Source organism: Panthera uncia, assembly GCF_023721935.1.
Source record: "Panthera uncia isolate 11264 chromosome A1 unlocalized genomic scaffold, Puncia_PCG_1.0 HiC_scaffold_17, whole genome shotgun sequence".
NCBI classification, from domain to species: Eukaryota; Metazoa; Chordata; class Mammalia; order Carnivora; family Felidae; genus Panthera; species Panthera uncia.
In genome coordinates, this window is record NW_026057577.1 from 147892349 (window position 1) to 147904824 (window position 12476).

At 42.2% G+C, this 12476-nt stretch overlaps 1 pseudogene; it reads left to right on the top strand.

The window, feature by feature from the left end:
• The first annotated feature begins 5363 nt into the window (after positions 1-5363).
• Positions 5364-9760, top strand: LOC125935319 (60S ribosomal protein L10a-like; annotated as a pseudogene).
• Positions 9761-12476: the final 2716 nt, after the last annotated feature.

A 12476-nucleotide genomic window follows, 5' to 3' on the forward strand; every position in this document is an offset into this window, starting at 1 on the left:
AAGCCATGTGAAGACAGAGGCAGAAACTGGAGGGACACGTCTGGAAGCCAAGGGGCCCCAAGGGCTTCCAGTGACACCGGAAGCTACAGGACGGCATGGAGCAGAGTCCCCCTCAGACCCTCCAAAAGGAACCCACCTTGTCAGCACCTTGGTTTCAGACGCCTGGTTTCCAGAACTGTTAGAAAATAGATTTCTGTTGATTAAGCCACTCAGAGAGGGGAGCCTGGGGGCAGGAGAAACACCACTCACCAGCCACAGGACACCCTTGACGCCCCTGAAAGGCTCAGAGCTCAGTGTGGGTCTGGCTTGGGGCAAACTGAGTTTGGGTTTGTCCCTCTCGTCTCCCCCCTTCTCTCTCCTTTCCATGAAGGGCCCAAGCCCCAGAACTTGGCTCTCCTACTCCTCTTCACACCTTCAGGAAACCTAAATGGTCCTGGTCAAGTCCGGTGAGACATGTCTAGGATTATTGCTTTGATTCCGTTGTCAAGCTCTTGCTGAAAACATGACTTATTCATCTTTGTTAGAATAATTCAGTCCCATTCAGAGAATAGCTGAGTGACCACCCTCTCCCTAATACTTTTGTGGACATTATCGTGTGCCCTCCTCAGAACTCTGTGACATGGAATGACTTTTGTCCTTGCTTTGCAGTCGGCAGCGCATGGGGCAAGCCGGTGGTCAGGACACTCATGGTGAGGGTGGGGCCGGGATTTGAATCCAGGTCCACAGAGACTGGATCCAAGGTAGTTGCTTTCTCCTTCCACACAGAGCATTTCATTAATCCACAGGGCCTCTTAGAAATCACATTTCCTCGGCGATAAAATTATAAATGCTCGTTACTGAAAATTTGGAAAACATGGAAGGGTACAAAAAGACTATAAACACCAACTCTTCTCCCAACAGAGAAAAATCATTATTACACTTGAAATACTTAATTTTCTTCCAAACATCATATTATACCTTTGCAAAGTAGACACGGAGTCATTTCATGTAAGTTTATTTGTCACCCTCTCTCCTCCTTAACAATGTGTCGTGAGCGCACTGTGTCCTTCAGCACCATTTGGAAATACCACGGCTGCGTGGGATTCATCTTGAGGATAAATTGCGATGCTTCCAACCCAGGGTCATGCATTCAAACTTTGTCTAATTTTCCCTTTCAGAAGCAATCCCATTGTGATCATCTTTGTACATAAATGTGTGTCTGTGTTTTTGACTGTTTTCTTGGGAAAGGATCCCCCTGAAAGGGTCATTTCAAAGTGTTTCCAAAGGCAGCTTTGGCTCCTGGCTACCACGTCGGTGCTTCTGGGGGTTCTTTATTTTTCAAAACAGAACATAAGGAGGTATTACGTCTTGAGATGTGGAGAGAAGCTCTGGTTAGAAGAAGGCTTAGTTGAAGGACATCTCTGTCGATGTGTCTGTTTACTGTCCTCTGGCATCAGATCTGGGTGACTTGGAGTCTCATTTCCTCATGCTTTTTGGAAGCTGGCAGAGAGGTGCTCTCACGGGTCTGGCAAGATGAACAAGCTACCGTGTCCTGAGAGCTCCAGAGGCCCACCTTTCCCCGACCAGGTTGCTTCCCACACTAGAGTGGCATAGGTGTCCCCTGGTGAGAGCCGCATGGAGCTTCCTGGGTGGGTGGGTGGGGGGTGTCCCTGCCTACTGCATGGGAAGGGCACACCCTCTGCGGGTACTGAGCTCAAAGGGTCACACGTGCTCTATCACTTCCTTGCTTGTCGATTTTCCAATAAACTGACATCAAATCCTGTCCTATATCCTGTGACATCAAATCCTGCCAATGGCATGACTTGGAGCCTCTTTTGAGCGACAGGGATGGTAACTTGGGTGGAGCTTTCTCAACTTATAAAGTACCAGGTAACCACCTCATATGGGGTGAGTGCTCGTGATTCCTCCCTGGTCCTCTGGGGACCACCTTTTGCTTTGTGACCTCCAGTGTCGGTGGAACAGCTGTTGGCTCTGGAACACTGAGAATGTCACTGGGCTCGTGGGGATGGTACCAGCGACTGGTCTGTGAGAATGGGACTGGCCACATGCACGTGCCGCTCACCGGGGAGTCATTAGTTAACATCAGTGAGTGCTGTTCTTATTCAAGGTCATGGCGCCGCATGAGAGATTTTATACACAGATAGACCAGATACACGATTGCATCTGAATTTCAATAGCAATGATACTAGAAGTAGTCATCATCTTGAGAATTTTCAAATTACAAAGATTGGAAAATAGGAAAATAAAAATTTCCTTCCAGATAATGTAATTGTGTACATAAATAGATGGTTAGAATTTGTAATAAGGATAGCCAGGTTGATAATGTATAAAAAGTTTTTTGTTTTTTTTTAATTGCTGTATATGAGCCACAGAGACAGGCTGGGTGCCCATTAAGCAGTCTGTTTTCTGGGATTGGGCTTTTGGAACTCTACTGCAAATGGGCAGGGGTGAAATGAGGGCTTCCCCTCTCTCCTCCCCACTCCTCACTCCTTCTGCTCCCTTTTCTGCTTCTTCTCCCCTCCTGCCCACCTTCCCACCGCTACCCCTCTCCCTTCTGTCCCCTCCTCCTGACCACAGTCTGGACCCCAGTGAGCAGAGCTGGTCTAACATGTGGCTTTGGGAGGTGATGCGTGGGCTTCTGAGAGACGAGACCTCTGTGCAAGGGTGTATGTACCCTCACCACCTGTTGCTGTGAATTCGCCCCTGGGGGTAAATCATGCTTGCTGATGAACTGCAATCGTGTGACCTAGGAGCACTAACCCAGTGGCTGGAAAGCACCCAGGAACACATTATGACACATTCACCTTGCTCAGGTCCTTATCTTCACGTGGGGTTCCTGTCGTGGATACACATTCCTACATACAATGTAGCAGAAGGCCCACTTCAGTTATACTTCAGTGGGGATTGTGGAGATTAGTCTTAATTAATCTTATTTACCTTGAGGTCCTCTAAGGAGTGGTTTTAACTTCTACAAAAGAACAAGGACAGTACTTCTAATTGGGATAATCTTAGTGAAACAGTGTAAAAAAATCCAAGATTACGTGAGTAATAATTCCATTAAAAGAGGCTTTCTATACATACAGGAAAGCATTATGCTGAAATTAGAACTTTCTTCCTAATTCTCTTGACTTTTAAATCTTTGAATTGTGCCTAAACATTACTTTATTGATGGTGGCATGCCTTAACGTAATAATGTTCTGTTGTAAAATAACCCTTTATAGGTGCAGAGTTTTAAACAGAGAAAGCATTCTTCAGATAATAGGCTTTTATAGGTATTTGAGCCTGTATCTTTGTAATAAAATGTACTTCATCCCCTAGACTGCACAATCTTTTTATGACGTCCATGGGGGTGTTCACAGGTATTCAATTAGCTGTCTCCCTCTCTGAGGGAGAAAGACATTGAGAATTACAGGAAAACAATAATAGCAGATAAGCTACGAAGATTCAAGTGTGGTTCACGTATATGAAGTTTGCTTGTTTGGACTTTTCTGAGCAAAAGTAGCACACATAATGTTTCCCCGCTAGTGTCCCTAGGTGGCCGTGTACAATGGAGCTAGTTCATGGAAGTTACCCCTTCGTGGTGTTTTAGAGGGTTTAAATTCATGTTGTCTGCTCCTCTGGCAGAGGCCGAGCTGATCACCTCCACTGGCTCTGGTCTATGAATTTCAGCTACCCTCACTCTACCCTCTTTCTGTATTTCCTGAATGTAATAGGATTGTGGGGATTATGACATACACATTCATTGGAGCCTGGCTTTTGGTGTCCATTTGGAATTATCAAGAAGCTTGGTCCATTAGAAAATATGCTGTCCATCGTATTGATTTAAGAAGAGTAATTGACGTGTGGTATTTTGTCCCACTGGAAATACGAGAAATGATTTCTTATGTTGTATTTAAAATTTTTTCGCCATGATCACCTGCTGAAATAATAAATTCAAAATTAAGTTGGTAGAAACTCTGCCTAAATTTGACAGATTTTTAAAAAAAAAATTTTAATGTTTATTTTTGAGAGAGAGAGAGAGAAAGAGAGAGCACGTGTTGGGGAGGGGCAGACACACACACACACACACACACACACACACACACACACACAGAATCTGAAGCAGGCTCCAGGCTCCGAGATGTCAGCACAGAGTCCGACGTGGGGCTCAAACTCACAAATTGTGAGATCGTGACCTGAGCCGAAGTTGGATGCTTAACTGACTGGGCCACCCAGGCACCCCAAAACTGACAGATTTTTTTAAGAACAAGGGAGATTTGAGAAACCTAGTGTTCCTTGTTCTGGAAGGTTCTGTACCAGGCCAGTTTGGGAGGGTGGCTGTGCCTTCCTCCCGTCCCCTGCCCCTGTGGGGAATGGAGGGCATGGGGCCGCAGGTTATTTAAGGAAGGATGCTGACAGTTTGACTGTGACACACGCCTGTATCTTCTGTTCAGGGTACGATTAGAAAGAGCCCTGATTCTGGCAGGCTCCAGGTTGCAGGTGCGGACTTGTGTGTCCTGTCCTTTGCAGTATTTCTGGCCACAGCTGAGAGGAGTGAGGGACTGTTCAGGGATATCTGCTTATAGCACAGAGCAGAGCCTCAGATGTTGAATTTGCTTCTGAACATTTTACAAGGAGCCTGGCATACAGTGTCGACAAATATTTGCTGAATGAATAAATAAATTGTCTAGAGTGTCTCTCCTTTTTTTAACCCTTCATTCACTTAAAAAAAAAAAATCTTTTTTTCTCCTGAAGTAGAATGCACACACAGAGAAGTGCACAGCCATAAATGTGGCATTTAGGAGATGACACTGTGAAACATCCCCGTGTCACCTTGTCACCGGCCACCCAATTCAGAGAGAAGACTGTGTTGGTCCACTCAGGCTGCTATAAAAAAGTACCCGCCAGGTGGCTTATAAGCAACAGAAATGTATTTTTCCATGTCCTGGAGGGTGGAAGTCTGATTTCCCGGTACGAGTGTGGTACCAGGCGTTCCAGATCGCAGACTTAATCGCTCTGTCCTCACCTGGAAGAAGTGGGGAGGGGGCTCTCTGGGCCTCTTTTGTGAGCACACTAATCTCATTGGTCAGGGCTCCACCTTAGGAACCTCATCATCTCCCCAAAGCCCCACCCCCTAATTACATCACCTTGCTCATTTTCAACAGACGGGTTTTGGAGGGACGCAAACATGCAGATCATAGCAAGAATGTTTGCAGCCCTCCGGAAGCCCCTCTCCTCCTCCAGATCACTGCCCTTCCCCTCCCCTTAAAGACCATCAACATGCGGGACGCCTGGGTGGTTCAGTTGGGTCCCCCTCATGCTCTGTCTCCCTCTCTCTCTCTCTGTCAAAAATAAAATAAAAATTTTCAAAAAAGACCATCAACATGCTGACTTTTGTCAGCTCCTCTTTGCGGGTACACCTGGCAGGCAGCACCCTGAACCCACAGGCCGTTCTCGGTAAATGGAATCAATCAGTATGTTTCCCTCTGCGTCTGGCTTCTTCTGTTCCGTGCACGTGGGCGATGGTCACTTGCATTGTTGTGTGTGGTTCTTTAGCTTTCGTGGCTGTTTGGTATTCTGTTGTGTGACTGCACAACAAATTATTCAGCTATCCTGCTGTTAATGGACATCTGGGCTGTGGACATCATGGCTCTGGCTCTTACAAAGATCCCTCCCTAAGCGTCACTCTGTGTGGCCCCTCGTCACCTGTGCGTGTGGCTCTGTAGAGGGTACACCCAGGCAGTGCTGCCCCTGGATCAGGGCAAGAGGGCCCCGTGCTGGGCTGTGCATAGAATAACCACAGCAAACCACACATTTATTTAGGGACACACGGCATCTTTCCCATTCAGCACCTGTCCCTCTGTGCAGCGTGACCCTTAATCCCAGACCTCTTATCTGGTGACTGACACCATCAGGCCCCCACATAAACTTCCTCACATTGGATCTGTGTTTTAAGAGCAGAGAAAAGGCTCTGAGTGCCAGAAAGGGGGTGTGAGTTGCCCCAGGCTTTGCAGTGAGGATGCTGCTAGAGGGGCTTGGCGGAGTGCAGGTGTAGTGAGCCATGATGGGAAGCATGATGGCAAATCTACTCATTGGCTTATGGAAGGATTTCAATGCAAGAATTCTGAGTAGCTTTATATGTATAAAACATTTAATAGGATTAAATTATAGTTTAGAAATTTATATAATTACAGCTTTATTTGTATAACTTGGATATAAAATTCTTGACTTTATTAATTATAATGTGTGTTTGACCTTTAATTTAAAAAATTAATTTAGGGGCACCTGGGTGGCTCAGTCGGTTACGTGTCTAACTCTTGGTTTTGGCTCAGGCCATGATCCCAGGATCGTGGGATAGAGCCCTGTGTCCGGCTCTGTGCTAACAGTGTGGAGCCTGCTTGGGATTCTCTGTCTCCCTCTCTCTCTCTCTCTGCCTTTCCTCTACTTGCTCTCTCTCTCTCTCTCAAAGTAAATAAATAAAAGTAAAAAATATTTTGAAAAATTAGTTTAAGTATTGTAGGAAAAGAACTCTTTGGGAAAATACAAGTATTTTAAAATTATAAATTCTTGGGGCGCCTGGGTGGCTCCGTCAGTTAAGCGTCTGACGTCGACTCACGTCATGGTCTCATGGTGCGTGAGTTCGAGCCCTGCGTTGGGCTCTGTGCTGACAGCTCAGAGCCTGGAGCCTGTTTCAGATTCTGTGTCTCCCCCTCTCTCTGCCCCTCTCTCTCTCCCTCTCTCAAAAATAAATAAACACTAAAAACATGTTTTTTAATTATAAATTCTTTAAGAAAAAAATTTTTAATGTTTATTTGTTTTTGCGAATAGGGGAGGGCAGAGAGAGAGAGAAACATAGAATCTGAAACAGGCTCCAGGCTCTGAGCTGTCAGCACAGAGCCCGATGTGGGGCTGGAATCCACGAACTGCAAGATCATGACCTGAGCCGAAGTCAGACGCTTAACAGACTGATCCACCCAGGTGCCCCCAAATTATAAATTCTTAACATTATTTCAAAACATTTACAGACTTCCATATTTCATGATTTAATTTATATTTTGGTGGCAGTTTATTCAAATGTATACATTCAAGTAACATTTTATTGTATATTTTAATCTGAAATACATATTATAAGGTAAAAAGTTACTTTAGATCATGGAGAATAAAATGTAAATTAATTTTTGTGTATTTGTGGAAACAGAATATGGAAACAGGGCTCAGAAATGAAAAGCTAAAAAAAGAAGTAAGTTTTTCAGAGGGTGCCCTGCTTAGATTGAAAATGTAATCTGGAAACAAGGAAATTAAGCAGACTTTTGTCAAGTGTGACTCACATGAAATTTACAAACAGGATATTATAAATTTTATAATTAGATTTAATTAATGAAACAATAATGAAAATGAGCATAAAGTTATTCTCACCAAATAGAAAAAGAGGTCAGATAAAAATCTCTTTTATTTGTTAGTAAGGGAAGATTGAAGTTTGTTTTGGATCAAACAATGGAAATGGAAAAGAGTAATTCTTATCAAATCTGCAACCAGAAGCCGCAGACAGAGCCCCTCCTGCTGCCGTGATGAGGTGACATTCACGACATTGGTAAATTGGGCAAGAACGTGGAGACCTCCGCACATCGTCTTGATAGTGTGTGAATGTTTCTAGCAAACAGTTTGATTCAAATTGATGAATCAGATTTTCCCTTCGGTAGGTCTGACAGAACACTTAGTATTTTACATCAAAATTAAATTATTTCTAGTGGAAAAAGAAAGTACAGAGACCAACTTTTATAGTTTAAGTTTAAAGGCAAAGTATTTTATTTTTGTGTGTGGTGTAAGAAAGTGGTCCAGTCTTTCCCGGTTATTGTGGAGCCAGTCACTGTGAGCAGAAGAGTCCCCCCAGGGCACCCTGTACCAGGTGACGTGGTGAGTCCCTCATGCCAACCAGCACAAGTACAGGAAGTTTTTGGAGATGGTGAAGCTGTAGGTCAGCTTGAAGAACTCTGACCCTCAGAAGAACAAACGCTTCTCAGGCATCATCAGGCTTAAGTCCATTCCCTGCCCTATGTTCTCTGTCTGTGTTTTGGGGGACCAGCGGCACTGCAATGAGGCCAAGGCTGTGGATATTCCCCACACGGACATCGGGACACCAACGAAACTCAGCAGAAATAAAAACTTAGTCAAGAAGCTGGATTAGAAGTATGATGCCGTTTTGGCTTCAGCAGATCCCACGAATCCTGGTCCAGGACTGAATAAGGCTGGCAAATTCCCCTCTTTGCTGACCTCCCATGAGAACATCATGGCCAAAGGAGATGAAGTGAAGTCCACGATCAAATCCCAGATGAAGAGGGTGCTGTATCTGGCCTTGGCCATTAGCCATGTGAAAATGACAGATGATGGGCTTGTGAACAACATCCAGTTAGCTGTGAATTGGTGAACGTCCGGGGTTTATACATCAAGAGCACCATGGGCAAGCCCCAACGCCTACACTAAGGCACAGCTTGATAATCCCTAGTGCTGTCAAACAAACAAACAAACAAACAAACAAGTAAGTAAAGGAATAAATAACGTGGCCCAACTCTTTCGCATGTCGCTGTCCAGTTTTCCCAATACCATTTGTTGAAGAGATTGCCTTCTTCCCATTGGATATTCATTCATGCTTTGTGGAAGATGAGTTGACCATATAGTTCTGGGTCCATTTCTGGGGTTTCTATTCTGTTTGATTGATCTATGTGTCTGTTTTTGTGCCAGTACCATACTGTCTTGATGACTATAGCTTTGTAATATAGCTTAGGTCTGGAATTGTCATACCTTCAGCTTTGGTTTTCTTTTTCAAGACTTCTTTGTCTATCGGGGGTCGTTTTTGGTTCCATACACATTTTAGGATTGTTTGTTCTAGCTCTGTGAAAAATGCTGGTGGTATTTTGATAGAGACTGCATTGAATGTGTAGTTTGTTTTGGGTAGTGTCAACGTTTTAACAATATAGGATCTTCCAATCCATGAGCATAGAAAGTTTTTCCATTTTTGTGTGTCTTCAGTTTCTCTCATAAGTGTTCTATAGTTTTCAGAGTACAGATCTTTTGCTTCTTTGACTGCATTTATTCCTAGGTATCTTACGGTTTTTGGTGCAATTGTAAATGGTATCAGTTCCTTGATTTCTCTTTCTGCTTCACTATTGGTGTATAGAAATGCAACCGATTTCTGTACATTGATTTTGTATCCTGCAACTTTACTGAATTTGTATATCAGTTCTAGCAATTTTTTAGTGGAGTCTTTCGGATTTTCTATATAGAATATCATGTTGTCTGTGAATAGGGAAATTTTTACTGCTTCCTTGCCATTTTGGAGGCCTTTTATTTCTTTTTGTTGTCTGATTTCTGTGGCTAGGACTTCAGTACTATGTTAAAAAACAGTGTTGAATCACTAAATTGTACACCAGAAACTAATATTATACTGTACGTTAACAAAATTGAATTTAATAAAAAGTAAAAAAAAAAAAAAAAAAAAAAAAAAAAGGCAAAGTATTTTGTAACTTTTCTACTTTTTATGACTTAGCTTTCGCCACCATGTTATTTGTGGCTGGAAACATCCGAGTTCTTAATTATAAGAACACAAAACATCCCAGGGCTCCTGGGTGGCTCAGTTGGTTAAGTGACCCACTGCAGCTCAGGTCCTGATCTTGCGGTCCGTGAGTTTGAGCCCCGCGTCAGGCTCGGTGCTAACAGCCTGGAGCCTGCTCCTGATTCTGTGTCTCCCTTGCTCTCTGCCCCTCCCCCACTTATGCTCTGTCTCTCTCTCTCTGTCTCTCTCTCAAAAATAAACATTAAAAAAATTTTAAAAAAGAACACAAAACATCCCTTGCACATAAAAATCACACAAGTGTAATTACTACCATGAAAATAAATCTGTACAGCAAACAACCAAGAATCTTCAAGAAAGACACGTGAACATTGAAATACATGGAGGTGGTGTTTCTTAAAGAATATTCTGTCTGAAATACATGGAGGTGGTGTTTCTTAAAGAATATTCTGAGCCTGGGTGGCTCAGTCGGTTGAGCGACCGACTTCGGCTCAGGTCATGATCTCACGGTTTGTGAGTTCGAGCCCCACGTCAGGCTCTGTGCTGACAGCTCAGAGCCTGGAGCCTGCTTCTGATTCTGTGTCTCCCTCTCTCTCTGTCCCTCCCCTGCTCATGCTCTGTCTCTGTCTCAGAAATAAATAAATATAAAAAAAAAATTAAAAAAAAATTAAAAAAAAAGAATATTCTGTCCAATATTTAGCAAAAATGATAATGTTTTCTCTGTGTGATGCCACTAGTACAATATTTATATAAAATGATAGACATTTCTTAGTTTTGTACATATGATTTCAAAATTAGATGATAGAATGGTTGAATGTGGAATATAGAAAAAAAATGAATGCATATGAACATGATCAAGGATGGAAAATTCAAGTGAGATCCATATTTTAATGGATAAAACAGTGAGAGAAAAAAATCATACATAAATGTTTAAAAAAGTAAACACTACTCACTTAAACTAGATTGTACCAAGGACAAATGTCCTGTCGAACAACTAACGTTTTTGGTATGTGATGTTAACTATCATACAAAAGAAAACAGGGACTTCAAAAGGAGTGGTTATGTCATTGGTTTTATATCTGTTGTAAAATGTATAGGTTTTGACTTAGGTAAGAGACAAGATAAATACTTTGAGTTTTAGGCATTGATTTAAAAGATAGTTGAGGGACTATGGTAAAGGCACTAAGACTATATTAGTCTAGAGGAGAGCTTACAAACCAGAATTTTAGCTGAAAATCCATTTGTTACTGGGAGTCATGACTCAATTATATCCATAGTGACATATTTGTAGCAATGAATGCAGTAATTATATATGCTATTTTCTTTATCTTCCCAAAGGTGGAATATCTTATCAAATTTGACCTTTCAATCATTCTCAAACACCTGAAGGGAATACCAAATAGATGCCGGTAGAGAAATCAGATTTTATTTTGACGAGATATAATATTTATTAGAAGAGTTAAGTAAAACAACAAATGACTCTCAACTAAAAATTAATATGGTCCTTAGCACACAAATCAAATAAATGTTGAATCTGCATCCTACACAGTTATGGGGTATAAACTCATGCTTGCTAATGATATGTAGCAAAAAGCATACACAAAATCCAAATCCATATTTAAGTATAAATAGTTTTGAAATGTTTTTGTTTAAAAAAGTGGACTTTGCTCATGTGATACATGCATGGAAGGTGCCAGTCCAACAAAACTTGAAAACTTAGAACCAAGAAATGAAAATGTTTGCATGCGTATGAAAAAGAGTGTGCATTTTTACGTGTATTTATTTTTGAGAGAGAGAGAGAGAGAGAGAGAGAGCGAGCACGAGAGAGAGCGGGAGAGGGCAGAGAGAGAGGGAGACACAGAATCCAAAGCAAGTTCTAGGCTCTGAGCAGTCAGCACCGAGCCCGACGTGTGGCTCGAACTCACAAACCGTGAGATCATAACCTAAGCTGAAGTCAGATGCTTAACCAGCTTAGCCACCCAGGCACCCTGAAGCAGAGTGTGTATTAATGATTCTAAAACTAATTATGCCCATTGTGACTTAGGACACAGTCTCAAATGAAGAGAGATTTGAGTAAATTAAGCTGTGTTCTGTCAATTTGGTTTTCTTTATAATGTTCCAGAATTGAACAATTTAAAAGAGCTTACACAATTGAGTTAAGTAAGAATTAAGTAGATAAAATAAATGAAAGATTAAGGAATTTCTCGACTGTATATTGTTATAGCTTATTTAAACAAACCAATACTGATGTTACCATTAATGCAAGCTCATGCTTTTTTCAGAATTTCTTAGTTTTTACCAAATGTTCCTTTTCTGTTCCAGGATCCCATTCAGGATACCACATTTCGTTTAGCTATCTTGCCTCCTTGGGCTCTGCTTTTTTTTCAGGCTTTCCTTGTTTTTGATGACCTTGACAGTTTTGAGGAATGCTGGTCAGGTATTTTGTAGAATGTCTTTGAACTGGGATTCGTTTAATATTTTTCTCACGATTAGACTGGGGTTATAGGTTTGGGGGAGAAAGACCACAGATGTCAAGTACCATTTGTACCCCATCATATCAAGGGAACATACTGTCAACATGACTTGTGACTGCTGATGTTAAGTTTGAGCACTTGGGGAGGTCATAATTTTGTTTCTTTAAAGTTACCCCTATCCCTGCGTACTCTACTGTATGTGAGGGAAGCCCATGCTTGAGTGGAGAGTTATGCTCTACCCCTTAGAAAACAGAGTTATCTATTTAAGTTGTTTGGAATTCTTGTGCATGGGAACTTTTCTATTCTCCTCCATTATTTATGTATTTGATCATTTTTTTTTTTTTTTTTAATTTTTGGGACAGAGAGAGACAGAGCATGAACGGGGGAGGGGCAGAGAGAGAGTGAGACACAGAATCGGAAACAGGCTCCAGGCTCCGAGCCATCAGCCCAGACTC